The following is a 6463-nucleotide window of genomic DNA, read 5'->3' as shown; positions in this document are numbered from 1 at the left end:
TAGGTTTTCTGTAAACTGAGATGTGGGTTGTGCCATTGGGGTCTTCACTTTGTTTTGTTTTTTTAATAATATTTGTCATCTGACAATTGCCTGTCCGCCTCTTTTATGTAGTCCTGGGTGTTCATTATCACTACTGCTCCTCCCTTGTATGCTGGTTTGATGGTGATAGCATGATTATTTTTCAAGTCATTTTTAGTTGTTTGTTCCTGTTCTGAGAGATTATGAAACATTTTCTTTTGGTTTTTCTTTTTTGTCAAGGTTACTGTTCTTAGACGGAAATGTTCAATGTAACTGTCCATTTCGTCCTGGGGCTGGAGTGGAATTAGTGTTCTTTTTCCTGTTGTTGTAATCCAGTGTGGTTTCAGTGCTCTCTCTGTCATGTAAGTATTCCTTAAGTCGCATTCTTCTGAAAACTTCTTCCACGTCAGATTAGAGCCCCATGTCATCAAGTTTTGTGCTAGGGCAAAATGATAATCCTTTGGAGAGAACTGATATTTCTCAGTCAGATAGTTTATAATCCAAAATGTTAACAATACTATATTTCTCTTGCCATTTCTCTTTCTCTGCCAGATGTTTGTGATAATCCTGCTGGAGTCTGATGAGTTTATTATTTTTCTTCATAAAAAGGTCTTGTTGTTGCTTTTTGTAAAAATAGTGTAGATCATGTTCTAATATATATATATATATATATATATATATATATATATATATATATGTATATATATATATATATATATATATATGTATATATATATATACAGTGGCGTACACATGACCTATGGGGCCCCAGTGCGAAAATTGATCCGTGGGCTCCCCCCCCCCCCACACGCTTACTCTGCGCAGGCCGGGGCCGCAACACATGGCGGCGGGCACCTGGTCGCAGGGGTTGCAGGGCTGCGACCGCGGTATGTACACCAGTGCATGCAGATGCACACACACTTAAAGGACCACTACAGACACCCAGATCACATCAGCTCAATGAAGTGGTCTGGGTGTCAGGTCCCTCTAGTTTTAACCCTGCAGCTGGCTAATCGGCTCATGGGAGATATCTCAAAATTAATATCAATATAAGGTAGAAACAGCTTAATTGGAACAAATAAACACAAAAAACACATAAACTACACAAAAAAAAATGTGATAAAAAGTGATGTGTAGGGAGAAATAATGGAGTGACTCCTAGCTCTTGCTACTTAGTGTATCTAATGAACTCCACAAGTTACAAATGTAGCGTGAAAATAGAACACAGTAACAAGTTGCTTACAGAATGTCTTCATAGTAATTTTAACACAATCCCTGTTGTGTATATATAACAAAAAAGAGGGCAGAGACCTAAAGCAAAATGGGAGTATATATAGATAGAAAATTAGGTCTCTATTAGTATATGTCATTTTATTTTTTTAAACTATACCTTTTTCATCTTTTGTTTCCAATTCTTTGATTCATATTCCTACCTATTAATATTTTCCCTAATTACACTAATCATAACCCTCTCCCTCTTCTTATTCCTTATCTATTAAACTCTTCTCTTAAGTTTCCTTTTCTCTCTAGCCCCTTTTCATTAAATTATGCTAATAGATTATATATTACATAATTTGTATTTGGCCATTTTTCCTTACAGAAGAGTAACTAATATTTAATTCTTTAGAGGATCTGATGATTGACCCATTAATACACTACACTCATCATTCATTCACATTCATTTCCGCTGTCATCCTACAAGATCTGGCTAATTTGTTAGAGGATTTGATTTTTTAGACCATATGGACCACTTCAATACCCTTCTAATCCCATTTTATTATTCAGATAATAACCCTTTTCCATTAGTGCTTGGTGTTCCATTTGTAAATAGAAATATCTTGCAGGTCCAAATTCTTCTGTCTTCCATTTTCTTACCAACTGTAGTTTACTAGCTATCAACATATGTGATATTATATGTCCAGTTCCCACTGGTAGATTGATCACATCTATTTGGAAAAATGCCATTGCCACCTTTGGTTGCATTTAAGTACCTGCTATAATAGATATCAGTGGGAATAATTTATCCCAAAATGTCTCAATTTTATACATACCCACCAAATGTGGCCAAAAGAGCCTTGTAATTCCCAACACCTCCAAATTTTTCTATTACCACCATAGATCTTTATTAGTCTAACTGTGGTTAGATACCATCTGAATAGAACTTTGAAATATACTTCCAGTAGACCTATGTTGTGGGTAGCGAACTTAGTTTAACCGCTTCAATCCATTGATTTTCCTCTAGATTAATCTTGAGGTCTTCAGCCCATCTTTTTATGGGGACCATCATATTGAAATCACACTGTCTATGATATTATAAGTTATCTTGCTCAGCTGTTTCTCCCTCTTTCCTAATAGCAAATCCTCAAACATTTTGTCCTTTATGAGGTTAGTGTTTAAGGCTTGTTTTTCCAGATCATTTTTTATCCTTAAGTAATTAAATAATTCCTTAGAATGTAGATTAAGCAATGATTTGATTTCTTCGAACAGTATAATTTTGTTTCCTTTTACTATCTGGTATGTAAACCATATTCCCCCAGCTGTCCAATTTTTTAAATTAATATTTCCTATCAGGATTTCCAAAACCTCAACTGGTATACAATTATTAAGGTTATAGGTCAGAAGATATTTGTACCTAAGATTTTTCCATTCCAAGCTTAAATCTTTGATTTATAGGATTACTACTAGGATTATGGGGTTCTGATGACCAGAACATAAGTCAGGTATTTAACTGCATACTCTTTTTACCTGCTTATTTTTTCTATATATTGCCATTGTTCATGTTCTTCCCATTTACACCACTTAATCATATGGGCCACATAATTGCGTCATGAGTTTTGACAACATTTGGGGATCCCATACCTCATTCCCTTTCTCCTCTAAATATCACTCCAAAGGCCACACTTGTTTTTTTTTTACTGTTTCATATAAATTTATTAAATATTATTTGGAAATCCATCAAGATCTTCTTATCCACAATAAATGGGATTGATCTAAACAAAAAGGTTACATTTGGCAAGATATAATATATAATGATGTTTATTCTTCCGATCCATGAAAACATGGACCCTTTCCATTGAGCTAGTTTATTTTTGAAATTATTTAACAAGTTTTTGTAGTTAGATTCAATTATTATTTTTTTAATTCCAAGAAAATCCATAGAGTTATCTATCCAGTGAAATGTATAGAGATTTTTTAAAATCTCTTTATCCTCTTCTTTAATAGGCCTTTAAAAGGTACTTGAACCTTTCAAATACCTGTCATGACAGTTGGCACAGGCTTTCATCCTGCAGTGGCTCTTACTTCTGTAATGGATGGAAAATTTGGAAGAAGATATTAAAGATGGCAAGAGCATATTTTCTCTCCTGGCTTCCGCGTGATGTCATAACGTAATAACACAAGAAAATATGTTTAAAAAGGTTAAAAACATACCAAAAAATGTCATGTTAGAAAACACAATCCCTAAAAATAAAAATCTTAATAAATATTTGTAGTCGGAGCAATATAGCCGTATACAGAAATCTAGCATATAATAACCATAACATCAATGAGTTGGAACCAGTCGGTTGTGGTGTGCCGGAACCAACAAAGCAGTAGGCCTGTAATAAAAGTGGGCCTACCTTAGAGGGTGTTTATGAATAGAGGGAGTGGTGGGTGGGGTGACTCACCAGACCAGTAACAGTAAGGTGGGAGTGGATTGGCAGCCCTTTTAAAGGGAATTCAAGCCCCTCCCACAACTACAGGCCAAGCCTTCAAATTTGTAGTTGGGGCAATATAGCCGTATACAGAAATCTAGCATATAATAACCATAACATCAATGAGTTGGAACCAGTCGGTTGTGGTGTGTCGGGACCGACGAAGCAGTAGGCCTGTAATAAAAGTGGGCAAAAATTAAAATACCATAAGACTTAATACGGTAACCAACCTCTTCTTTATTTAGATAAGTCACAGAAAGCTTGTCTTAATTCTTTAACGGGATTAGGTATGTAGAGTGTGTAAGCTGAGGATTCCCAGATGCTGTAGATGCTGCCCCGATTCAGAAAGAATGACCTGAGAAATGATTGGGGTTTAGGCCAAGCCTAGTCAATAGTAGACGTACATAAATCATAAACTTTGTTGTAGTCAGAATGTTACCATGCAGTTCGAGCAAAGGTTGTAAAGGTTGTTGTGGAGTGGATAAGATAAGTGTCAAAACTTGTACAGGGCACCATTTATTATGAGTAGGAGACAAGGGGATTGTAACAGTATGACCTATGGCGCTGGTTTTGATTGTTTTAAAATTAGTGGTAACGGTCGTTATGTTTGCAAGACCATAGTTCTTAGGTAGTCGGGGGATGTAATGGTCTTAGTCGTGAATTCATTGGGTCGGAGGAACCCATGAAGGCTAAATATATATCCGTCTTCTTACCATATTAGTTATGGGCTCAAAAGGAGAAGAATCTAATACATGATTAGTGAATGGAATATGTTGTTGTCTATTGGTAGTCTTTGTGAGGGGACATGTGCGTCCCATTTTAGTGTCTTTAAGTATTGTCTTAATTTGATATGAGGACAGGAAACCTGTAGCGTTGGGTTGTTGGATAAGCATGTGATGTTGAATACCAGTAAGGTACAGTTTTATCGTGTTAAATGATAGTTTAAGGTTAATGTGGCAAAAAGAAGTGAAACTCAATATGGATTCTAACATGAACATGTCGCTGATGTGGAATTCAGTGATTCATTTCTTGAATAATGGTATGAACAATGATGGCATACTGTCATGAAAACTCCTCGGAGGGTATGTGGGAGTTTGAGACTTGGGGTAGCCGAGACGTGAGGTGCAGAGAAGTCTATGATTAGTTACAGTGTGAGGGAAGATTCCCTGTGACAATCCCCAATGGCATTGTGCCATACTGTAAATGGTGTAGATCGGAGAGGCCCAGGTAGAAATCTTTCTGCCATTTCTTGGGCCATGAGTGTAATGCCCGCAGTTGGATGCTGCTGTGATGACTGCAAGTTATGGCATTCTAGATTCCCCCAAAAGTATATGGCAATACCTGTACGGAAGGCCTTTAAAATCGGAGGTTAGGAAATTGACTAAATGTCTGGAAGGGTGATGAGTTAGACAGTACTGGAAATGCATTATGTTTACATACGTGAAATAAGGTTCCGGGTACATTTATTGGGACACATGGTTTGCATGTGCCCTGACATATTGAGAACATATCTGCAACAGTCTGCATGCACTGAAACTACATGTGCCAACATGGAAATTGTTGCAAATCTGGGATTTGCCAAAGAGAATGAGACAACCCAATTTGTTTCTGGTAGTTTTCTACGTACTACCAGAGGTGTTAGAGCCTGAAACGTGATCATCCGCTGTGTTGGGACAAAATTGTCGTGTGGTACTAACATCTTCTCCAAGTGAAATTGTGTTGACTCTAGCTAGAGTGTTAGGTAGAGAGAAATCCTTACCACCTGCTTGATACATACTAAAACATGACGATAGCCATCATTATATAAACCCACAGTGTGCTAGTACTGGCTTGCTAGCTAAAGCCGCATGGTGAAACAATTAACCCTTTTGTTTGGTGACAGGTGAGGCCCTGCTAGTTGCCAAGTGGCATGAGAGGCTCTATCTATGCAGTGGCGCGAGGGGATTTTTTGTGGCCACCAAACGTACTGGCAGGATGTTGGCCTCTTGGTGACTGTAACCAGAAAAAAGGGGAAGGGAGTGACAGGTGAGGCCCTCTCTATATATCATGCGAGGCGGCTATCTCACGAGTGGCCCGATGGGTGTTTGCCTCCGAGCGTTGAGGCGGGGTGTTGGCCTTGCGTGACCACTATATGACAGGCGTAGATGCCAAGAAAGGAGAGTACCTATTGGAACCTATAGTCCCTAATTGCCAGTACCCTAAGAATATACCCAGGGGGAAACAGAAAATGTATGTATATCCCACATGAGCAGGTGTATGTACCTGGTAGCATGATTAGGTAACCTTACTGGTCATAAGGGTTATTAATACCTATATCCCGTACGGGTAAACAATGTATGAACATTGAATATAGACATTTAAAAGCATATACCCATGTGTGTGTTATGCAAGTTTAATAGAGCAAAAAGTGTCCCAATGTTTATTGTATGCTTGTATTGTCCCTGTTTGAAGAAAATTAACTTGTCGGGAGTGTTGAATCATGTGTGACATGGAATACCACTGTACCCCGAAACCTGAGTGTAGTGAACCATGACTGGCAGCTGAATAACCTAATATGTGAAAATCCGTAATTAGAAAGACTTATATTTTAAGCGTGCAATCATGCCAATATTCTGTACTAGACTCTGGAATCCTGCATAGAGCTTTAAATAGTATGTGCATTCTTGGGTAAAAGTATGCGTATTGTCAGTAAATGTAACTAAATGCTTATGTAGGCAGGTATTCGGAAATGATTATATCATAGCAAGCATGAG

Source organism: Pelobates fuscus, chromosome 1 (assembly GCF_036172605.1).
Source record: "Pelobates fuscus isolate aPelFus1 chromosome 1, aPelFus1.pri, whole genome shotgun sequence".
Lineage (NCBI taxonomy): Eukaryota > Metazoa > Chordata > Amphibia > Anura > Pelobatidae > Pelobates > Pelobates fuscus.
The sequence above is the reverse complement of the archived record's forward strand: the minus strand, read 5'-3'. Positions refer to the sequence as shown.